The sequence below is a fragment of the Strigops habroptila genome, chromosome 11 (genome assembly GCF_004027225.2).
Source record: "Strigops habroptila isolate Jane chromosome 11, bStrHab1.2.pri, whole genome shotgun sequence".
NCBI classification, from domain to species: Eukaryota; Metazoa; Chordata; class Aves; order Psittaciformes; family Psittacidae; genus Strigops; species Strigops habroptila.
Genome location: NC_046360.1, coordinates 27,793,874 through 27,819,769, shown reverse-complemented (window position 1 = coordinate 27,819,769; position 25,896 = coordinate 27,793,874).

The following is a 25,896-nucleotide window of genomic DNA, read 5'->3' as shown; positions in this document are numbered from 1 at the left end:
ACCATGTCTTTGTGATTTTCTCTTAAATAACACATCAGTCTCAATTCTTTTGCTTACCGTAAGTAAATGGCTTCAGCAATTACTGTCTGAGCACTACAACTGCTCAGTTCACAGCATTTAAGAATGCATCGTGGTGCTTTCCCAATGGCCTGCACAGTCCATGCTGGCTCCAGCAACACGGATGATACTAATGCTTTGTTACATGGTCATGCTGTTTACCGACAAAACTTCCAAGGACAAGGATAGGAAAGGTGCTGGGCACACCAACAGGGCTGTGGAGAAGTGCAGCAGCTCCAGAAAAACATGCTGAGTTGATGTCCCATGGTACAGTCTCGTTTTAGTACAATGTCCCAAACTTAATCCCAAGTGGCTGGAGGATTTACGAGCAGCACACAAGTGCGGTCAGGTAAAACAGCACTTCCTGGCTAAAAAAAATTTACAGGCAAGCCATTTGCTATCCAAGAGAGCAATAAAGCAGTTCCCGAAGTACAAATATTTACAGGCAGAAGCAAGCTCTTTGAGCTGTGAGTTACTGGCAGGTTGTGACTATGCTTTCAAAGAGGTTTCACCTTACCAGCTGCTCGGTAGCAGCAGTCAGAGCAAACTCTTCAGCTCTTATCTGGAAGAATTAAGTCAAAACCTGGTTTTACAATTGAGACAGTGTGTGCATTTCATCAGCTCTACAGCTCTGGGAAGGCATAGAGAAAATCAAAGCAAGAGATGTGAAAAGCACTCACATGAACATATTTCATGATGATGAACATATGATTAATGTGAAATGGAAATAAGTATTTCCCTCTAGCCAATTGCCACTCAAACCTCAGAAGTCAAACACAGAAATGTAAGATCAATATTATCTGGCATTTCCACATGCTACTAGTTTAATCCATTTAATAATCACAAAGAAATTTAAACTACACCACCACTGTGTCCATATACGCAGCAAGATGGTAAACAGCAAACATCTGATACACCCTGGAAGCACTGGAATGATGGGAAAAGTCCCCAAAGCTGCTCTTCACAAGCACTGAATGGATTTGTCCTGAACCACCTACTTTTTTTCCTTAAGCAGCTAAGGACACAGTGGGGTTTCTGAAGACATCACAAGATGTGCAACTGCAGCAGTGTACTTCGACTTACACCAAGATTTAGTCTAGAGTTAAGCTAGTTCAACAAGAAAGGATGTCTAAAGAGAGTAAAAAGACCACGGTGCCTCTACCTAACTGATGTGCTCATCAACCCAATGAAGCTGGGAATAACGCCCAAAAGTTGGTTGAAATGCAGAAAATTAATATTTGACAACATGCAACAACTTATGATTCCTGATTGGAGCTGGAGCAGAGGAGGTTATCAGCCGCCTTTTTGCAGTGGCAGTACTCTGAGCAAACTGGTAGTGGCCTGAATGTACAAAAATGTAACTGCAATCAAACAGAGCAAAACCTCAATACAGTGCAAGAGAGCTTCTCCTGTTGTGCAGCATTCTGGAACACAAGAGCTACTATCAGCACAGGCTGGCACTAAAATCAGCCATTTCTCTCAGCTCTTCGCTGCTTGCTGTGAAAAATAATGATCTGTTGATCTTGGTCTGTCATTCAAACTGTGTCAGCATCTGTCTCTTTACTGGATCTTCTTCTGTGATGTTTAGCAACTGTCAGAACAAAACAGAAACAAAAATACAAACCCAAAACTTATAGAAATACTTTTAAAATTACATTTGTCAAAAAGCCCTGACAATAATGGCCATTAGAATTCAAAAAAACTCACCCACAACGATATTAAGACCATGTATATGTCTGCACAGAAAAATACGAACCTTTCCCCCTCACAAACATGAAAGCTTTCCAAGTAATTCCCTGTCAGAAGACATTTTACCTTACACGATCTTGTAACTTTTCCATAAACAGAGTGAACAACATATCTAAATGGCAAAGATGAGAGCCTGAGATTTGAAAGTAAAGAAAACCCCTACAGCTACATAAGATACAGCCTAAAAGAAAGGATCAAAGTTCCCGCTGGCAAAGCCAGCGTGGTGCCTGTGAGTGCAACAAGCTGTGGTTGATGTGTCCATGTCTGACATGTACGTCCAAGCAGCCTTGTCAACTCACTGGAACTCAAAGAAAGAATGAGACACCTGCTGAAATGGGAGCTGAGCTGCACTGGGGAAGAGCAAACAGAGGGGAGAGGTGGTTCTTGCGCCTGGGACAGGCAGAGGCAAAGGAAAAGGTGCTTCTGGTTTTGGCTGGGCAAGACAAGAGCTTTGCTTTGTTCTACCAGAGGATTTTGCCTGAATTGGTGTGCTTGAATTAATAAAGAGTTCCCTGAAGAAAGGACATGAACGAGATTGATTTGTTTATGGGATTTCAATTCTCCTAAGTGGGAGAAATCTGTCAAGTACCTTAGCACCTATTAGAGCCGTGAAGCTGAGAGAATCCTGTTGTGTCAGTAGGAACCAAATTATCACAACCTTCCAAAAGGAAGTCTCCAAACTGCAAGGTATCTGAAGTCAACAATTTCTTCAGAGTTAAAAGAACAAAAATAAATTTGAAATGCATCAGAAAAGAATACCAAAGCATTTCATCTAACCACCAGTGACTTCAGCTTCCCTTCAACAGGCCACAACTGACCTCTATCATAATGCTGCCTGCAGTTCCCAACCACTGAGTAACAATAAGAAAAGCAAGTCATCTACAGACTGACTTGCAGCAAGAGACACTGCAGCAGTGAAACACAGATTTAAGCCAAGGACGAGGCAGCTGAGGAATACAAACACCCCTTGATGAATTTTTCCACCTGTTCCTGCAATATGACAAACGCTGGGGAGCAAGAAATGATCTGTAACATGTCCCATGGGCCAGTGGTTGGATTTGGTAGAGCAGGGATGGACCCTGTACCTGCCCCGTGTGGGGTGGACCTGCAGCCCCACAGACCTTCCCCATTTTCAAAGATGATTACCAGGCTTCCACCCACTCCCCTTTGTAATTCAACCGCAAACCAAGAGGTTCCCATCCATAAACCGTCACCAGGAAGTGTCTCTACTCCCTGTAGTGAAGCAGCTACAGAAAATGAAAAATCACCTGTGCTGAAGCTGCACAGCACCACCGTGAGCGCAGTATTCAAATGGGTATCTGTGGCCTTTCATCACAGATGTCTTCAGTTCACCTGCAGAAGCCAAGTTAGTCAGTAACTGTGAGGAAGATTCAAACAGGAGAAGGATTAAGTTCATCAGAAAGAGTCAAGCTGAGATGACGTTAAAGGACCTCCTGCTAGTCCTGGTCCTTTTCTTCACCTAAGCTCAGCTCCATTTCTAATTACAATGAATGCCTCTGGAAACAGATTCTCATTTAACACTTCAGTAATGTCCTAAACTTCAGAATTAGGTACATCACCACGCACCCAGTTTGTGTGCACAACTACCCAATTGTATAAAAAACCTGGATAAATGACTGAGTAGCATCAAGCTCAGGATTTGTCACACTCACAAAAAAATTCCCCAACCTGTGCACAGACAACTTGTAATTTAGATGTTCAAATGCATCCCTTTCTAAATAACCTGGATAAAGAGCCAGACAGCCTAAGAAAAATGTACTGCAGAGATAATCTTCTCATTACAGCCACTGCAATTGCAGCTGGAAACGTGAGCCAGCCGCATGGCTAGCGAAGGTGCAAGACAAACCAGCCCTGCCTGCAGGCAGGGGAAGCCTCCAGCCCCAAGCCTGAAAGCACACTGACTGCAGGCACAAACTACTCCCAGTACACAACAGTGGAGATGTGCTTAAGCTTTTGCAGGATCAGGAAATAATGAGCAAAAGAATAAATAGCTGGAGACAGCAAAACATAACAGTGAGACAGACCTACGCTATAAAACATGCAAGTTAAGCCAAAGAAAGAGGCTTCAGTTATTCCCACCTGATAGTATTTTCAGTAACGCAGCATTTTAGTTCAACTCTTCTGTACTGTCACATCCCAAAGGATTTACATGAGCTCCTTCCAGCTCTCCAATTTTGGACAGACACTGCACATATCTCCCCCACTGCTGCTCATCTTCTCCCCGCCGTGGGAGTGGGAAAGACAGGAGGAAGCCTGGCTGGAAAGCTGACATGTCATTTAGGACAGAGACAGGAGAGTTTGGGGAGAAACAGATACTGTCTGGGGAGAAAGAGCAGCACAAAACTGCAAGATGTGCCTGTGATTTAAATGTGGATTTTCCCCCATTTTTCCCCTATGTGGCTGGGCTAACTATATTAGTGCATTAACAAGTTTTACATGGTGCAGCTGGAGAATGGAATGAGCCTGAGCCAGTCCCTCCTGCCTTACAGAAAATACTCTGTCCTCCCTCCATACTGGCACCAGGGACTTGAACAAGCCAGAGCCAGGTCTGGCGCTGCTGTGAATCAGGCCTCTGTGCCCAGCTGCCTCGCCAGGCTCGGGATGCACCTCGGACACACTCAGACATTCACTCAGCTTTAAACCACTCCGTGTAACCACAGGGACAAAAAAACCCCGAAGTGAAGGGAAGCTTTTATGCTCTCTACAGTTTAGCCAGTGCCCTGGAAGCGGAAGAGGGGGCTCCTGATCCCAAAGCGTGGCCCCTGCGCACCAGGCAGTGATGAATAGCTCAGGAAGCTGTTCCACAGCCGAGGCAGGCACGGCGTGTGCCAGGACTGGTCTCAGCTATCTTCCACTTTACAAATTATCTTCCCTTCATGCAAAAATCCTAATTATTGATGGTCTTGATTAGGCCACGTGTTATCATTAAAATCATTATAAAGGCACAGTCCATTTATTTAGCATGAATTTTGAGTTACTGTGAGAAAAGGCAATCACTTGTTTTATGAGTACATTTATACTCATCTATCTGGTAACATCCTGGAAAGGCTTAGCTAACACCCCCCCTTCCCAATCTCCATTACATCCTGGAGGGAGATAACGAGGCACACACAGAATATGCTCATTGATCAGAAAGACCGGTGGAATCACTACCGGGGCTCAGATGGCAGGATGGCTCACGCAGGGCCCTAGAGCGCTCTCCACTGAAAGCCTGAAGGAAAATGTTCCTTAAATGCATCACAAGTGGTCAGATTTGCCTTGTAATGTGGCTCCCCAGAAAGACAGCTCCATACTACACAGGAAAGTTTCTGTTGTGAAGGTGAAGGAGCAGAAAGACATTAACTACCCAATTGAAAGAAAGCAGACGCTGATGTTTGCCAGCACTAAGCACTCCCCTACTATTTTGCTGCTACAATAAATAAGATTTGGTTGGACAAAAACATCTTCATGAGTTTTTTCTTTCTACATGATCAGAAATCAGACTCTAGCCTAGAAATTTTGTGTCAAAGAATTGTGGAGTTTTAAGAGCTCAAACCATATTTAGGCAAAGGCAAACTATTTAGGAGTTCAGCCTGCTCCTGATGGATCCTTGTGAAGCACAAGTTGTCTTTTGGGCCTCCAGCAGAATACGACGTGTCTATGTAGAGTTAATGAAAGATCACTTCACTGATTATGAACTTCAGGGGAGGCATTTTTAGGGTGATGAGACTGTTTCCTCTATGTTCCCTCCACACCGCTTGGGCAGAGCTAGCCCCTTTCAGACAACAGCAGAAGGTACCCATGTTGCTACTGACGTGTTCTCTACAGAGGAGCATTTCTTTCTGTTAGTATACAGAAGAAACTGCTGGGAGATGAGAGCATTCCCGCAGACTGATGAACCTGCTGTTTCAGCACCTTATGTGCAAACAGCAGGCATAGCACCCACCAGTGTAATGCAAATCCTTAGGAGGATGACACATAAGCAATGCTGCACACATAAGAGATGCATTGGTGAAAACCTCTTGATCGGCTGTTAGAGAGCAGGCAATCAATATAAGCACACTTGAGGTTTGCAGACTAATGAATGTATTTTATAGGAAAACTGACGACATCGTCCAGGAGCTTGATACACCCTTGAAAACAATTCAGTATCCTCAAACAAGAGTTAAGGCCACTGGCTTATAAATTACCAAATAGCCAAAATCACCACTCTCTGATTGCCTGGTATTACTTCTTAAAGCATCCAATTCATTCCCCTCTACAATCCACTGTATAAATTGCTTTGATGGACTCCAGCGCTCCTTATCTATTTTATTTCATCTGACCATCCATGGTCAGGTGCTACAGCTGCTTTCTAAGGTAGTCAGGACTTAATGAAAGAAAAAAGGACATGATCATCAATCACTCTGAAATTGTCTCCTTTTGTTCAGAGAGGCAAACAGAAGAGTTAGCAGCAACAAGGGAGGAAGTGCAGGGACTGGCTTCATCCCTGCCACACAACCTCTGGGCTTGCCAACAGCTGGATTAACAAGCAATATGAAGTAGATTAACACCTGTAAACAGCTTCAGAGAAGGGCACATAAATCATTTCACTACTATTGCTCTATCCTGAGATCAGAGAAGGAAAAAAAAACCAAAACCAAAAACCCCTTTTTTGCTATAATTCTCTATATTTGAGAATGAAATTCATATCTCCACATTTTTAAAGCAGCTACAAATATAGCACTGAAAGAGACAGAACAGCTCAAGAAACTCGGAAAGACACAGCAGGATTTTTTTTTTTAAAGGTAGATATGCCAAGAAATATGATCATTGCTGCCAAAACTCAGTAATTTACCCAAAACTGATGAGAAAAGCCTATGTAATAATAATACCTGTACAAACAATATTTACAAGCACCACCATGCTTGCCAAAAGATGAATTTCCATGTTCCACTCACACAATGCTGGCAACAAAAGATTATCCATCCTTTTCAGAAGGAAAGAATTAGTTACTACTGACTCCAGTGGTTACTGATCCCAGAAATCATGACTAACTTGAGCAGTATTTGCACACAGAAATAGTCCTTCTGCTAACACTGCTGCAGACCAGCTTGAAAGGGTTCAAATGCAGAAAGTGAGCCTTCTGGCCAGCTGAGCCACAGTCACTGCCCACCAGCCTGCTCCTCTTCAGGCAGGAAGGAGTCTCTTCTCTATTCGTGCTACAAAGCTGCTCCCTTTCTTCATTTTCTACAGAGGAGAACAAAGGTGCTTAGAGAAGCTAAAAAGAAAGAAAGAAAGGGGAAAAGAGAAACTACTCTCACATCTGTGGAAGGCAGAATGCTCCATTAGTAAAAATTTCTTTTACTGTATGTTTGGTGCAGCTCTTGTGCAGATACCAGGTGACAAAAAAGCACAGTGAGCTTCTCCTGAACAAAGGTCACAGAGCCAGGCCTCTATTCCAGAGCCCTTGTTCTGCACTGCATGGCCACAGGAAGCTGCAGCACATCACACAGCTCTCATCCGGCAAGGCACACATTGCAGATCTAAGATAAGCAGCAGCTTTAGAGAAATGTCTTCAACCGGGTAGTAACTATTTTTAATATCCAGATCTTTGTCAAATTTTTAGATGAGTAAATCACAATCCAGAAAAATACATGGTATCAAATATAATTATTCATTTCAGAACTGGATGCTAAAGGAAATTACATTTATATACAGCCTGCACAAGAGCAGATCCTTTACCACCCTGCGTAACTTCTTTGCCTGTGTTACAACGTGACAAGAGGAACAGACCATAGTTTGCAGAAACACATTAAAATTAATAACATATCATTATGCAAAGTCCTAAGGGCAACAAGGTATAAAGTAGCAAGTGTTGAAAATTCTAAGGTATCATTCATTATTATTCATTAAGACTTCAGTTTCCAAGCATTTCTGAGACTCCACTGGTAACAGCTACCCCAACCTTGCTGATAGTTTTTTGCTTGTGGCTGCTCTAAGCATTCATGTTTGGGAGCATCACTTTTCATTGTCTTTGACTATTACTATTTACAGCGATCAACAGAGCTATGACTAGCAAATAGCCATCACAAGTTTACTTACTGATGAGAATGGAGAAGCGAACTCAACATTTTGGCTTACCTGAACATTTTCAATACCTTACTCTATACATCAGGATAATTATTTCTCAGTGAAGCATTTATGTCATGGTCACAGTAATTAATAAAGCATCTTGCCATTATTTCTGCATGCCCTGTTTCCTTTAAGCATGGCAAGAGTGTGAGTTAACCACCGCTTCAGGACAGCTAGAAGAAAAATGCTGCATCACCATCGTACATTCAGGCCACAACTAGTAACTGCAGTGACAAGAGGATTAACATGACCCAGGTTGGTATGAAAGGGAACGTATGGCCAGTACGCTGTGCTCTTGGCATGTCAGTACTATGGAAAAGGATGCCTAAACTAGTCATTTCTCTTAATTCTAAAAACCTCAGCACAGTATTTTTTCAATCCAACTGTATTTAAGTTTCAGACCAGAGACATCAAATCCAGCTGCTGCTAGGTTCTCTTTTTAACCATTGTTAACCTTCTATAGTTTAGCTTTTCATCCAGAAATACACAATAAAACCAACTCAGACAATGAAAACCTGCCCAAACTCCTACACCTTTTAGGTCATCAAGCAGGTACAGAGGGCTGGTTTCAGCTCTTCACAGCAGATGACAATAAGGTCTGTAAGTACCTGCCACAATGAGCCCTCCAGGTATTCCAAGCAGCTCTGGCTACGTTTCCAGTCCACAAGATGAATACAGAACAAGAGCACTTGGCTCTAGCCAAATGTAACACTGCTTTGTCTACAGGCTATGGGTCTAGAAAAGGAGACACAAAAAGGAAAGAGAACCAACTCCCCTACTGTTAGGGATGGAATTTGTTCTTGAAGGAAGGGAAATTCATTCATTTCATGTCAACTTCAGATGCAGCTGTAGAATTCCAATGGTTTCTGTTTCCTTTGTATGCATAACACGTACATGCGAGGACACACGTGTGTGCAATGCTTCTGTGCATGTACAAGAACAAGGCACAGGGAGTATTTCCAGTCTGCAGAACTGCTAAAATAGCCTGAAATCTGTCAAAACTTGTGGGCTTGCATAACAAACTGAGAATCTATGACTTCTGGAGTAACTGCCAGGAGGGAAGTGATCTCAGAGGGTTTTGTCATCATTCCCTTGGTAATGGGAACTACTTTTTTTAGTAGTTCTACTTGAACATATTCTACTCCCCTTTGCAATGCAGGCACATGAGACGCTTCTTACAGCGCTGATGATCACCAAGATCCTTGCAGGGAGGATGCAGCAGCAAACTGTCACTTGGCATTTCCCTTCCATCTCCTGCCCACTGCAAGGCCTCTGCTCCCATTCCACAAAATGCACTTTGCCCTTGCTTGCAAAGTAGCTACAAGCTTTCTGGAAGCCAGCCAGCCTGGCATACAGCTCCTGCTTTCTTCTCCTCTTTCTTTGAGGACACTGAAACTTGTTTTCCCTCCTGATGATGGGTAAAAGCTTTTATTGTCAAGCTGCACCAGGGGGTGCTTAGATTCGATGTTAGAAAAAATGTCTTCACCAAAAGGGTTGTCAAGCATTGGAACAGGCTTCCAGGGAAGTGGTGGACTCACCATTCCCAGAGGGATTTAAAAGATGTGTAGATGTGGCGCGCAGGGACATGAGTTAGTGGTGGACTTGGCAGTGTTAGGCTTACAGTTAGACTCACTGACCTTAAAGGTCTTTTCCAAGCTAAACGATCCTGTGACTCTAAATAATGCTATGAACATTTCTGTACCAGCTGCAACAACAGCCTTTAATTTGAGTGTTGTTGAGGTTTTTTCTTGCCAGTTAAGTAATTACTTTGCCCATCACTGATGAGCTTTCACCCTGGAAACCTCTTTGACATTCTTGAAACCTCTTTGACAGTACACTGAAAACCCCAAACCACACCTCTAGCATCACTGGGTACGTGGGGATTTTGCTGGTAATGTGTCTGGAGAGACATGGATAACTCATGTGATTAAGAAAGATTTTTTTCCAGTTTATCATCTGTATGATGATCTTAAAATTCACCTGCAAAACCAGCATATGCATGATTTGAACATCACAACATGAAGTCACTTTATCATCCTATATTAGCACTTGTCTACCTCTAACAAATGAGTAGCCTGAGGGAATTGGTGGGATTTTTCACCTACAGGTAAACTTAATTCTACATAACTACCTTGACAAATCAGATTTAGTGCTTCCTTACTAGAATACATATGCAACAGACTGAACACACCAAAAAAGGTTCAGTTTTATCAATGCCTCAAGCCAGTTTACTTACTACATCACATATCTTTCCTTTAAAGTACAGCACTTAGTGCAACAGGGTGCCGGCCCTGGTCAGGATCCTGAAACATTACAGTTGTAAGGAAATAAATAACACTGGTTTAAAAAATAATCATCATTAGAAGAAAAAGCACAAAAGAAACACAACAACAACAGAAAACCCAAACAAGCAAAATCACACTAAAGAGGAAAAAGAAAATAAGGTCTATTTCTAAGCCGTAACTATGCAGGCAAGGAAGTTAATAAACCTGCCAATAAAACTGGCCACCACACACAGATCCCAGCCTCCTATAATGGAACAGAAAACATTAACTTTTCTATAGAATTTTTAAAAGCTCAACAACAGTCTCTGATACAGTTACATATTTGCCACATAATTAGGTTAGAAAGCCCTGGAGGAAGGTCTTTCTTTTGTGCCATATTCTATTATGTCCTTAAAAATAGTCTGCTATAGATTTTGCAGCCATATTTAACACGCTAAGACTTCTTCAAAAGGTTATTCAGAAATAGCTACTTCCACATGCATGAAAATAAGGAGACCCACCAGAGAGCAGGTTCACAGCAGTGACCCCAATCTGTGTGTGTAGGAGAGTTTGTAAGCCTGTGCAATGGGAGCACTGGCAGCTGGGAGCTGGGCACATAATGTGCCTGCCAAGGTGCTCGGTGCTCAGAGATACATGAGAGAGGGCCCCTGGCCACAAAGTCAGTCTCGGAATGTAAGGGCAAAAGCAGTGGTGAAGAACCCCTGCCAATAGGTTTGTAGATGGGTCTCTGCACATGCCCAGCAGCTCTGTGACTGTTTCTTCATGAAGGTACATTTTTACAGTCCATAGTGTAACTACTTTAAAGCTTTCAAAACATCATCACGGGTATATTGAGAGTAGTGGTTTTGTTCAGTGACTACCAGTAAGGAGAGTCTCCTTGCACCAGTAGATTCCCAATAAACACTCACTGTTCCTCCTGAGACAATGCACTGCGCACATTGGTGTGCCCCTGAGGGTTCCTATTTTCCAACATCCTTCTAAAGACACAACACTAATGCAACGACAGCATGGCTGGAGACCACATCCAGCCCAGCCTGCCAGGCCGGACATGCTTTTGGTGCTGGGGTTTCCCATGCTTCAGGCACAGCACCTCCAAATAAACCATCACAGGGGCAAACTACGGCCAGGGAAAGTGAAATAAAAAGACAATGAACTAAAAGTAGTGAGAAGTGGGGTGAGAGAGGGCAGAGCAAGCTCAGATAGGTATTACTCTGGGCTAAATTACCCTGGCAGCTAAATAATTTAAACCATTAATCTCACACCTCCATACAAAGCAGTGAGGTTTTGTCACCAGCTTTTATTCCAGACTGAACTTTCAATTTGTTGAAGTGTCAATCCAGGTGGCTTTGTTGGAAACCAATGAGGTGAGATTATTTGAGCAATTATAAACTAGAATGAATTGGTGCAGTTGAGAAGCCTGCAAACAAAAAAATCCTTTGTTCAGGAAAACCACTTTAAACACTGGAGATACAGGTCACCACTGAGACATGCACAAGACACGTGGAAGTCTTGGTTTTCAAAGCTTTAAACAGTCATGGAAGAAGTAAAAATGGTTGGGCTATTCTCTTGGGTTTATTTTGCTTCAAGTTGTTCTTTTTCAGAAAGCCTGAAAAATTTGCATGAACTGCCTCTCAGCTTTGTGCCTGCAGAGGACAAGCTGCTGGTAAATCTCTTCATTTAGAAAGCCTACAAACTGAGGCACATTTAATGTAAATTAAGAGACAAAACCTCTTCTCTATCTCAGTACTTTTCGCCTATACTTTCACATCAAGTGCTTAAGAGAACAGGGAGGAGATGTTACAGTGGCCAGTGACAGTAAAAGAAACAAATACATGTCCTTAAGGAAGAAAGGGATTGTATTTCTGTAGAATACAAACTTGGGGGATTTCTTTAACAAAGAGGAGGGGATGTTGGCCTTGATCCAGCAAAGGATGTAAATAAATCCAGATGAGCTGACTGCATGAAGGACAGATGACTGGACTGTGCCCTGCATCTGCTGCTGCAAGGAGCAAGCAACCTTCTCCTAAACTGCCCACCTCTGAAAGGGCCTGGCACAGCGGAGCTCAAAATACTCCTGAGGTTAACAAAGTCACATCCCACCACACTCCTTTGAACTCTAGGAATTTTCTTAAGCTTTTAACTTGATGAAAGCAAGCGATACTTCTAGGCAGCTCTGTTAGATAGGTATGCTGGGTACCTAGAGCTAAGTCCTGCACATTTCATTAAGACTGTGAGGTTTAAAACAGGCAAGACTCTGGTGGGCTCGGGCTTCCCTTGCCAAGAAGTTACACACTGGCCAGGGCAGCTCAAGGTCTCATTCACATGAGCATTTCCTCAAAACTGCTTGGCTAACACACTATATATAGTGTTTGTGATTACTACTGATTCCCTCCTCGGTTAAACCGGGAATCAAGCTCTCTCTTCAGCTCATGCGTGCTACCAAGCTCCTTTGGGAGCAGGATCACCTATTTGCAAGGTGTGCCGGGTGGAGAAACAGAGACCACCAGGAGCTGTTAAACACTACTAGAACTTGGAAACAAACACACTGCAGTGCTCTGCCTGGTTCCTAGGTGGAGAGTCTCCCATTAGCCTGACAGGTTGGCTGAAGAGGTTACCACCACTCTGCCAGCTCTGTGGACACTCTGGGATGTAACCTATAAACAGAAGCTCATCAACTGAAAACTTTGTGCTTCTGTTCAAGTGAGTGGCCAAGGTCAGAGACTTACTTTATTTGTGAGATTCTGGCTTTCTGTCTCGTAGAAGCAAGGCCCAACAAATGTGTTTTCCCAGCAGCATCCCGATTCAAGTACCCGCAAGGCATGCAGCAGAGAATAAGAATTCTTCTGATTAGAGACCACTTCTCAAAAAATGCTAGCCCTTGCTGCTGCCTTGCTCAAGGTCACACGCTGAGTGGCTGGTGAACAAACAGATCTGCTACCTTGCAGCACAGGGAAGAATTAAAAGCCAATCTAACTTCAGCGCCAACCCTGGTATTTGACACTGTCAAAACAATTCTCTGTTTTAAAGCAACAGCAGACTATGAGCGAGGCAGCACAAGAAGACTGTAATGTCTTTTTTTTTTCCTTAAAATTAGATTATTTTATAAGAAAAAGGTTGAAGTTCAAGTTCTTGACACTTCAAGAACATTAAGCAACCATCAGTTCTAAATCCAGTAATCCTGCACGTGGACCAGGGCAGTCCAAAGCACAAATACAGGCTGGGCAGAGAATGGATTGAGAGCAGCCATACAAAGGACTTAGAGGTGTTGAGAAGCTCACCATGACCCAGCAGTGCACACTTGCAGCCCACAAACCAACCATGCCCTGGGCTGTATCATCAGCAACATGAGCAGCAGGTTGAGGGAGGGGATTCTGCCCCTCTACTCTGCTCTCGTGAGATCTCCAGCTCTGGGGCCCCAAACATAAGAAGGATGTGGACCTACTGGAGCGAGTCCAGAGGAGGCCATGAAAACGCTCTGGGGGCTGGAAGACCTCTGCTATGGAGACAGGCTGAGAGAGCAGGGCTTGTTCAGCCTGGAGAAGGCTCCAGGGAGACCTTAGAGCAGCTTCCAATGCCTAAAAGGGTCAACAAGAAAGATGGAGAGGGGCTTTTTACAAGGGCCTGTAGGAACAGGACAAGGGGAAATGGCTTTAAACTGACAGAGGGGAGATTTAGATTAAGCATTAGAGTTAAGTTCCTCCCTGTGAGGGTGGTGAGACACTGGCACAGGTTACCCAGAGAAGTGGTAAACGCCCTGTTCAAGGCCAGGTTGGACACAGGGGCTTGGAGCAACCTGCTCTAGTGGAAGGTGTCCCTGCCCATGGCAGGGGATTGGAACTGGATGAGCTTTAAGATCCCTTCCAACCCAAACCAGGCTGTGAGTCTACTTTTGGTTCCGCTGGATTACTAGCTTGGATTTTAAATTTAAATAACTGAATAGAGGTTTTCCTCAGGTATATTCTTCAAATTAAGTCTGCAGTGCACAAAACATCTTAAACACACCCTAAAATATTTTTTCCCCTCATATAATATAATTATGCACCAACTTCAATATAAATATTGAAGTTGGTGCATAACAAGCTGCACAGACTGGTGAACAGACAGAACAGTACCAGTATTTCAGTAATTTAATACTTTGCAGTTACTGCTTGATAAATATAATCCCCTCTAATCATCCGGCATCATTTCTTTAAATATCATTAAGAACTTATTCTTAGAAATTAACCATTTCCACATTAAAATCTGATTACCAATAGTACTCTCTTGCTCAGTACTGTATCTATCACTGGTATTCTACTTATTTCCTCCCCTATTTTTCCCAATGCATCATTTATCACGAAATAATCAGGACAGTAAGCACTACATTTTATGTCATTGGGATGTTCTATTTAAACCATTCATCTGACACTTTAACATACACTATAAACCAATACTGAAAATAAAACACATCAGTAGCTGGGATGTACCAGCAAAGGTGAAGGATTTCAGTCAAGTGGGAAAAATACATTCTGAACACAACTGGCAGTTCTTGGCCACTGCATAAAATCCCTATTTTCGTTTTAAATTACCTTAGAATTGAAATAAAATCCACTTCTGTCTTAGCCACCAATTTAATTGATATTGATGGTTCCATGTGCTCAGTCTTTTATATACACTAAATTCCTGCTAGAATAATCGTATAGCCATCAAGGATTTGCTTCTGATTTACACTTCTGCTCAAACACAGAATTTGTTCCACTGCTGTCCTTGTGACTACTGATGCAATAAAGGGCTGCACAAGTTTTCCTATAACAATAAAATAGTATTTTTTTTAGCTGCATGGCCAACTAACAAAAAAAAGTAGTAATACTTGAGTTGCATCTACAAACAAGCCCCTTTTCCCCCAATGAACTACAGTGGGAAATGGATTCCAAACAAATGGAAGATGTTACTTAGGTAGAACCAAAAATATTTTGTATTTTATTAAATCCCATTAATTTGGTCTTTTCTTTGGCAGGTTTACAATTCAAGGTCAAATCTACAATCTAAGACTCAAGACACACAGGTTTTGCAGCCAGTGTGAATCACTGTTAAAGTAACGAGGAAGAGGCAGACACAGCGTTGGTGCTGCCCTTACACTTCCATATCGAAACAGCACCCAGCAAATGCTGATTATTTCCAGGATTTGGGCTAAAACACTGTGCTAGAACACAACACATGAAGCAGAGGTGCATAAACACATGCCGCTCTGCAGCACCACCACCTTCTCAACACGGGAGCAAGCACAGCCTGAGACACCTTAAAATGCACAGAGCTTTGGGAGTCTCCAGTGCTAACTTCTGTCACCGAGCCTGCCAGTGACCAAATGAACATGTGAGAACACAGGAGGGCTTATGGTAAAATAAACCCAAACTGGAGGGGAGCTGAAAAGCAGATTTAAGTCACTTTCTCAACTGCTGCCCTTGACCAAGGGCTAATTTGGTAGCTCTCTGACATTTGAATGTTACCCTCAACTCCTGCTGACTCCAGACCAGACCTTGAACATCTCTGAACACCCCACTCTTTGAAAGATTGCTCTGCTGTGCCTACCAGATTTCCAATTATTCCAGTTATCACTTGAAAAATATTATTCCTTTAACTTTCTTTGACAGATAAAAATTGGGCACATTATAAAAAGGTCTGCAAGTTCTTCCAGATGGCATTTGAGGTAACGCGCGTCCTTCTGCCAGATACACACTACTCCAAAGGCAGGAGTCTGAAAGCTCACAGAAGTTGAACAATCAACACGCTGTGATTGACACAGCTCTGCTCCTGGTGCGAAACGTCCTACTTAAGGCTTGCCGGGCTGCAGTGGCTCGGCAGCAGGACTGCAGCACTGCCACCGTTTCCCTCCTGTGTGGATTCAAGAACTGGCACAGAAGTACAATGCGGAGATGCTCTCACTTTCTGCACTGTCATCCCTCACCACGTGCCACACAGACAACCTGGCATGGCTTTGTTTCTCTGAACCAAGAAAAGGTATTTTTGGTGAGCCATTCAGTCTCAGAGTTACTTTATTTCCTTTGCTGTCCTCCTTGTCCTGGGCTTTCATGCCATTATAGCTTTGATGCAGAGAAGGCCACCCTGCCCTCCACACAAGGCATGAAAACTTCATTTTGGTGGATGCTCGACTGCAGATAAATAGAAAAAGAACAGAATCTGAAGTGGACAAATAGAAAAAAGAAGCAGTTTCAAATACCTGGAAGTGATAAGTACATGGAGTTTAAACCTTTCCTTTTGGAGACTAGCCACAAATATCAGAAGGGATTTTACAACTCCCTTCTCTTTTCCATTAGCATCAACACCAAACGCTGACCTTTATTCAGTGAAGTTACGAGAGGTTTTTGCTTCTCTGTAGTGAGATAACTTTTCTTTACTAAATCATTTATAGAAGTAATATTAAAAAGAACCCCCGTCACAAAAATGGGAAAATGAAAAGACATTTTCTCATTTTTAGCAAACTAGCAGGGAAAAAACCCAGCATGTTAAAACCAAAGGAAAACAGGTATGAAGATGAGTCAAAAAGGTTCATTCCCATGACATGATTCCAAAACATCTGCATTATAGTGGGCTTAAACCTTGACCAAAAGGTCCCTTTCAGACTGGAAAAGTTAAAATAGTTGAAAAGACAACATTTGAGAGTTTTTATATGCATCAGCCTTTGACTTAAGTAACTAACTTCCTATGGCATCCACTGGATTCTGATGAGCTACCTTATTTCAAAAAGGGAAGAAAGAAGAAGGAAAAAAAACCCCAACAAACACTAAAGAGCATTTCCACCTAAGTGGAAAGCACTTGCTTCTGAAAAGCTCCACATCCCAAACTGACCTCCTTAGGTCTCATTCTCCGTGCAGGATGTAGCAGCACGTATGTGCACGCTGTGTGCCCAGCACAAGATGAAAGTGGTTCATTACTCTGAGTGCTTAGGCAACAGATGCCAGAGAATCTAATATAATCTGATGAGAGATAAGCTAAGGCTGCAGTGTTGAATACCTTCTAAGAGGTCTGAAGGATTGTACTTTAAAGCAATATACTGTTTTTAATGCGGCTTATACACCAAATTTTACCAGAGAAAGAGGTTCACGTTTTCAAAACCAGATGAAAGAGATTATTGGGTTGCATTTTTCTTCAAGGAAATAAAAGGTGATGTGTGCTCTGCTGTTCTCTAGTGAATTGGTACACAGCAAGTTTCTATTTTGCTGGCTCAGGCAGTACAACAGACTACCACAATGCTGACAACTTTTCAATCACCAAAACAGGTGTTAGATTTTATAGCCAGACCACGAGGTGGAAAATCTTACACCAGCAACAGTCTCCTGAGACCACTCTTCCCCCTGTTAACAAGGCCACATAACAGCACGGGCTATTGACTGGGGTAACCCAAGGGGCCACCGACTGCCTGTGAGGTCGGGGGGCACACAGATCCCGCAGGAATTCACACTACACCTGATCCCCATGCGCACGAGGAGGCGGCAGCCGGGAGAGGAGAGTTTGCCCTTGCCTCCCTGAGCTGCTGCACACACAAACACCATGCTCAGCACACGCCTGCGTACAGCGGCTTCTACACTGCTAAAGCTGCAGGCCAAGGTTCTTCAAGCACCTACGTCCAACATCAGGCACATGAAATGGAATATCCTTATGGAACTGATGGGTACCATCTAACTGCAGTAGTAAGGACTCCAAGAGCTAGAGCTAGATGGAACAAAGGGCCTACAAGTCGGAGATATGAAAGGACTAATTCAAAGTTGGTGAGCTTGGAAAGCTAAGAAAGCCTTCTCAAGTTGGTCCACTTATTAATTCAGTCCCTTTTTCTGCTTGTATTATTGCAGTTAAAGCTTTGATATCAAAGCTACAAGTTCTATAGAAACTTCAGAAAATTAGAAATCCTCTAATTTTTCCCCTTCCAAACCTGTGTCTCTTGCAGGCACATGGCCTTTGAGCGGAACATCACACACATCTGTTCCTTTAGTAATTATCCACAAGACTTCTCAACTGCAGGTCTTCCAAACAAGATTTTGTCTCTAAAATAGACAACAGAAAAATTCTATTTCACCTTATTAACAAGGGGCAATAAAAGCACAACCTAAAAGAACAAATGCGCTAATGCTTCCAAGAAATATTAGCCTTGGACTTCTCTTCTCTTGATAGGGGACTTCACAGACCAAGACACCAAATAGATACAAGAAGGAGCATTATTAAGTATTCACAGAGCATGGATAAATCCCTGATTTTACACAGAATCCAGTACAAACACTGCTAAGATATTCCAGTGATTTGAGGAGGCACAAAAATGATGTTCAGCACATTGCATTTTCAATAGAAGAATGGCATGGTTCACACCTAGTACCAATTGTATGAACTGAAGAATGTTAGATCAACCAAGAAACATTTCTCATTGCTGTTACAGCACATACTCCACTGCACTGATCTCAAAACATTTGTACACAGCTCTTCTTGTAGCCACCTAGAAGAAAATAATTCACACTCTGAGTAATTATAGCATTAATAACTACAAAACTAGATGCCTTATTACAGGCATCATTTTAGAAGACTGTTGGTCTAGCTCACCTTCAGTAAGCAGAATGATCAAGTTTCCTGTCACATTCTTCTCTAAATACTTCATGTTTATTGCTCTTCCTACATATAAAAGCCAGCATGGCATTTCCAACCTCACTCTGCACCAGTTTGGGATTTCTAAACTGACCTGGCTGTTCTCACATTCCCCCACAAGCCGTTTGCCAAAAAGTGTGACCCGATTTCAGCATCTCACGCGAAACAGTTTCCTCGTCTTTCTCTTCTCACTGATCTCTATCCCACATGAATCAGTTGCTGAGTTTCACCATCATCAGTCCCAGCTGCACGGTCAGTTCGCACCTAACTAACTACCCAACTTGTTGTAAGGTTGTATCTAACCGCTGTTAACAGACAAGCCACTCAGTGACACAGGTTTGTGAAACGTTTTGCTTCATTATGCACAGTTGTATGTTTGGGAGGTTTCCAGTACGCTAACATCAGCCTTTAACTTTGCACCCAGCAGAACAGGCATCAACTTCCAATGTGCTGAGGAATGTAACAGCAAGTCAACAAGTGATATGAGAATTGCCATATTGGTAATGAAATCCACATTGAAAACCTCCCATAAGCCCCAGGTGCAAGGAACTATTGTGATTTTTGTAAGGGAGAGTAAATGTCTTATTTCTATTTCGAGTTATTCTGACAGTAATTCTGCACCTTAAAGGCAATATCCCCAAGTTGGTAAGTGGGAGTCCCATATACTACTGTAAGAAACGACAACTCAGTACTAGGGAAATAGTGGAAGGGATGATTGAACAAGCTGTTCCACATTTTGGTTACCCCATCTACAAGCTTTTCTTTACAGAATACAAAATTTTAAGAGAGGGATGAACTGATGAGTAACGAGTGCAACACTTCTACTGGAAATACTACACTGTTTATCTTCAGATTCAATCAGCCTCTGCAAACTTAAGGTAAGCAAACAGTCACAGGAGTAATCACAGTCTCAGTTCTATTATGATTTCCCAGAATCAATGAGCTGCAATGCAAACGCTTGCCCACAAGCACGAGAAGCAGCAGCCCGCCCTGCACTGCCACTGATCATGACTAATAGAGACCTGACACAGAATGGATAGCACAGAATGAGAATCACTGCCACACAGCTTTGTTTCATTTGTTTCCATTTTCAAGTAATAACACAATATGAAATTCTGTATTATTTTAGCGGCTAGAACATGTGGCATAGGAAGAAAAACAATTTAAGATGTTATTTGTATGAATATGTGGTCACGTTCTGCAATATTCTTCGCTTTGTACCAACAAAATGTAGAATTAAATGATTCTGAATAAATTGTGCTTTTTTTATTACCTAAATTTCCTGCTCCACATCCATACTCCTGCACTCTGCAGACAGCAGAGCACACCCACCCCAACATTCAAAATACCCAGACAAGTTTGTCACGTCAGAGCACTGCCTGCCTCACAAGGCAAGGCCTGGACCGGAACACTGAACAATTCACAGTTTGGATTCATGGCTTCCCAGCTCCACCTGAGGTCTTTTCAAGAAGACAGAGAACATACATTTATAGAGATGCCCCATCAGTATAAATCCCCCAGGATTACAGTGAGATACCACGTGTAATGCCTTGGCTGTTCCTTTTCCTTCCACCAGCTTTGAACAGGATCCTTGGCTGGAGCTGCTCAGCTGAGGCAGCAGCTCTGTGTGGGGTAATTCCACCAGCTGAGTCCTTCAGGCTGGTGCCTCCAGAGCCCCTCGTTTACTGGAGCTGAAATCCCTCCTTCTCACCACTGGGTTCTGCAACAACAACTGACTGACTGAAAAATGACCCCTGTGAAAATCCTTTAGGACTACATTAACATACCCAGCTAACACAGCTTCCTTCAAAAAAATGCCTTCATCCCAGCTCAGGTCTGCCTTGTGTTGCTGCCTTATTGTCAGACTTCCTCAATTTGCCTAACCCACCACCCCACCCCCCCCGCCAATTCTGGTGGGTCACAGCCCACATGGCCTGCTTTGTCTAGTTAATGTGGGCAAAGACTATTTTTGAGTAATTATATACAATTGGCAACAGACATTACCCCTAATTCATGGGGTTTATTTTCGTTTTCTTCTTTGGCCAAGAATTTTCTTTCCAATTCTAATATTTTGCTGCTTGTAACATACAGAATAAGAGAGTACTTTGCTCTTGATCTTGACTAGCACTGCTGAATTTCAGTTGTTACATCTTCCATTCAATTGTTACATGTGCCTGTTCTGGAAGCCACAAGAATCTTGCAGTCTCTGTGTTACAGCCTTGGGAATCAAACCAAACTTTAGGGCTCTGACTCCTGGACGCCCTGAGGAATTGGCTATAATACTTCTGGTTTACCCGATACTGGTGTAATAAGAAGCAAGACTGAATGAAGTAATTTCATCTTTCACCCTTTCTACCATGAAACTCCTTTCTCGCCTATGAACAGCAGTGATAACATTTGCAGCATATATAAGCATGGATTACACAACAGAGAACTGAGAGCAGAAACAAATTCTTACAGGAGATAAGAAAACACTTAATTGCTGCAAAGAAATACACAAAAGCAAGCAAAGCTCTATGAAAAAAAATATTATATGCCTATGCCACAGGGGACAAAGCCAAAGGCTGTATAGATGCCAAATGTAAAACAAATTGTGCTCCTAAAATTAGATGGGGACTGATTTTGCACATATACACAGCAACTCAGCACTCAGATGAATTTATTGCAAAGAATACAAGGCATGTAATGTTTGTCAGTATTCCTCATTTCCTGCTTCCATCTGCTTAGACCCAGTTGAAACGTGCTACTGTACATTACACAGCCCCTTTTCTCTGGGTCTCTGCGATCATTACCATAACAGGTGAGTACTGAAAAGGGTAACACTAGATCTAGCACAAGTGTTTTCTACCCAAAGAATTACAGTGCCATTTCTGCAGTACTGCAGGGTTCAGAGATAAGTAAAATACCTAGCAAAATTCAAACAAAAATAAAGCAGAAAAACCCCCTGCTTTCATGATCTGCTTTGAAGGCTGTTTCACTCTACCGAAGTGGTGGTGATCTTCAGCAGTAAAACCCAAATGAAATCTACAACTAACTTCCCCAAGAGAAATACAAAGCATTACAAGACAGAGGAGTGGGCACAGAGTCTGCTGCCTGACAATGATCTGTCATACATGGAAGTTGAATTAGACTGGAATTTTAATTGCATAAGCAACTCACTACAAATACTAGTTAGGTGATTTATTAAAATGAAAGCCATCAATAGTGCCTCTACTACAAGTGTAGAAAGGATATGGGTGAGTATTATAATCATTTAACTCTTTGGGTGGACCCACATTATGTAAAATTTCTGGACTGGCTGGATACTGCAACCAGGTCTTCCTCAGTTGTCTACATGGAGCTAAAGGAACTACCTCTCTGTAACTTCAACTGACACCATAAACTTGTAACTGCACACAAGAGATTGTCAATCACTATCAGAAATAGCCGGAAATTCAAGCATGCTGTTTCCTCTCAGCACTGTCACAACATACTTCTGTTTCCCATAGTTTATGCTCTTGCCAACTGATTAATCTTTTATTACCCAATTTGGAATGAGAAAAGTCAACTATTTCATATATAATTACAGAAAACTCAAACCCAATGTTAAAAGGAATAACAGCTTACATTATCCAAATAACCGGTTTCGAGCCCTTTATTTCCCATTTCTTCACTAGTGATTTTTGATCCATACAATCTGGCAGCTTTCTAACAGGACACAAGCAATGCAGTTATTTCACCCAGGAGAAGGTAAGCACTTTTGTGACACAGAGGGACAGACAGCATTACCATGACTGCTTCCTCTGGGCTTAAAATGATACATGTTTTGTTTCTTCAAGGAACAAGTCAGGCTAAACATGGAGAAGTCTGCTGGAATATGACTAGGCTACAACAGGATAAATTTTGCGTAGCTCTGCTTGGAGTGATCTCACTAGAATAGGGATTAATCAATCTAACTGGGTAACAAGGAGACATCAAAAACGTTCATGACAATTTCATAATAAAGATAATGCAGAGTAAATTCTAAGAAAACAGCTACAGAATAGCCTGACAACCCAAAATGACACCGCATTTAACTAACCACAAAGTATCCTTCAAGTCCTCACCTGTAAGAACTGTTGAGTCATGCATCAGCCCTGAGAAGTGACTCTCCTGAAATCCTTCCTAGCAACTCCTTATAAACAGCCTGTTTATAGTAATAACAGTCAGCATGTTTTATTAAAACACTCTGTACGTGTTCTCTTTATCAATACACCAACACCTGCATGTGGCAACTGCGTATTAATAACACAGGAAGATGGATTGTTAACAGGTTCTGTGACTCTCACCACATCTGTCTCCATTTCTCCAGTTGCTCCAAGGAACCCTGTAGTGCTCTCCAACACCTCTGTGGCAGGAAAGCAATCCCCAGGCCAGCTGTTCCTCACTACAAGGTCAATTAGCATCCAGATATTCATAACAAAAAGCCTTTATATTCTACTGCTTAAGGAGGCACAATACTATGTTTTGCTTAAACACTTTAAAAACCAAAAGCTGGCTAAGAATTTTGTTTGGGGTCTTGCTTATTAACTTGTATCTGCGGGACTTCAGAATATCATCATGCTGTGCAGCTTCCCCCCTGCCTGCTGCCCTCCCAGCACTGTTACAGACAGGTCACTGGCTTTAAAACATTCCCTTTTCAAAGGATGCAAGCAGGATGGGTGGGGGACTCTGATGTGCCCTTTTGGAAATCTGCACAATGAGAGTTTTAAGGGTTAAGGCAGAAAATACCAAAAGTATTGTCCTAAACCATTTTAAGAGAAATGTTCACACATTCTCAGCATTGAGGGGAAACAATAAAATTTTAGAAGGTTTAAATAAAACGAGGCCAGTAGCTAACACTAAAAGTTGGCATTTTACCAACTGCCAAAGGCAGATCAATAAATAACCATCTTAAACTAAAGAAAAAAGGCTTAGCAGTGTATTATCAGCAACCTGCCACCCAGGGAAAGGACATCGGAGGTACAGTGTGCTATGCAGATGTTCTGGCTCCAGTGGCAAAAGGTGAGTGACACCCAGTGTAAGATGTTTCTTTTGCTGCCACTGGAGATGACAAGCAGCTCCCCACCTTGCCTCCTGGGAGCATGTCTGCTGCAAGACAGGGGGCTACAAGCTGCTGTAGGCTGAGAAGGTGTTTTGCAGAACCAGCCAGAGCTCCATGCCCTGTTCTGAATCCCTCAGGCATCTGCTGCTGACCACTGCAGGAGACACGTGGTTGTGCTGGACAAGCCTGTGGTGTGACAGCAGCAGAGATCTCCCACCTCCATCAGGATGAGACAGCACAAGCACAGCAACAGTCAGGAAATCACATTTAGCAGGACAGGATAAACACAACTGGTACTCTTGCATCTGCACTGCTTCACTTCTTATCCAATACTTGTGAGCATCAGAGGTAGACACAGATGATTTGGTAACACCTATAGGGCAGCTTCAGTCCTACTCCAAGAACATGGGGCCTCCCAGTGAGTACAACCCTTCCAACAGCACAGCAGCCTCACCTGGGCAGACAGCCCAGCAGCTGCACCCTCCTGTGAGCACTGGCTGCTCAGACCTGCTCTGCCAGAAGAGAAGGTTGAGCCCAGCACCTACACGAAGGATAAAGGATACAGCCACTGTCCTGCTGGGAACGGGATAGACATTATAACTTTTCCCATTCCTTGCTGAAAAACACTTGCCAGAACTCACAACCACCACAGAATAAAAGTATTTCTGGTGTATTTACTATTTTGCCGCAATAAAATATTAAGGACTATCACATAGGGTTCATCAATAGCTGCAGAATAAATACTAGGACACGTGTTTGGATGGAGCACTAAAACCAGCCAAGGAACTATTGCAGATGGTTTCACAAACCACTCACACGATACTGGACTTTCAACAAGCAAGATTAGTCAAATGCGAAGGTGAAAACAAAAGAGAAATGCAGGACCAACTGCTAGCACAAAGGCTTGTGACAGATTTTTGACTATTCATAGTGAATTTCAAAATACACCTACCACTACTACACGTTTTAATAAATACTAAGTAATTTTTTCATACATGAAATGAGTACTGCAAAGCAAGTGCATCATAGCTGCCACACATGGGGTTAAATCAGTGCCATGCCACTTTTTGTATCAGCTCAAATGACCATCACAAAAGTTGTGACTTGTATTGAAATCTTTCCACTCAAAAACCTACAGAAACTGTCCTGTGCTTCAAATAGCTTCATCTTGTCTCCTTGAGATTGCTTGACTGTATTGTGCACTGCATTGTCCTATCACTGATACTATTGTTCTATTTTATTTAGCCAGGTATTTCCAAATTGTTCTACAACATAATAAACAGCAGGTCAAGTACAGAAGTTATTTATAACAACAAATAGCCAGAACAACTAATAGCTGTTCTCACCTCCACACGCTGCTGCCAGTGCCTCACCTCACTTTAAGACTTGCTCTTTCCAGCAATTTATGATGGCAAACGAGATATGGCTTATCCCTTGGTTATTTTAAAAACAGGATCAGGTAGAGGTCTAGGTCAGTGACCCCAAAAGAAATACGGCAGAAAAGAGTTGGGCAACTCATCTCACCCACAGAAGTGATAAAGAAACAAGTAATTTATTGCTTAGTGAGATTTTTTTCTCCTTCCCCCTTGGAGCTGGGGACACCAGTGACGGGCTGGCTGAGGCAGGAAGCAAGAAGAAGAGCCAGCACAGGTAAAACTTACTCCAGACAGATGTTGCATCTCTGCTGTATGTGACACTGCACCTCTAACTGCAAGGAAGCAGGAGAGAACGTGCCTGACGTTCCAGGCTGCCTTGTGATGAAAGAGGAATGGGACGGAGGATCACAGGCAACATATGTTCTTGTACATTCAGTAAGCAAATTCCCGTTCTTAATCAGACTTGCTATTTGCAGAACAAACAACAAGGACTCCTGAAGGAACTGTGAAAGTGCTAAACAAGGAAAATCTCATTTTTCCATCTTCCCTGCAATTACACAACATTAAAATCAACTTCATTTTCCAGAGTTTTAACTACCACACCTCCTCACCTCATGAGGTGGGA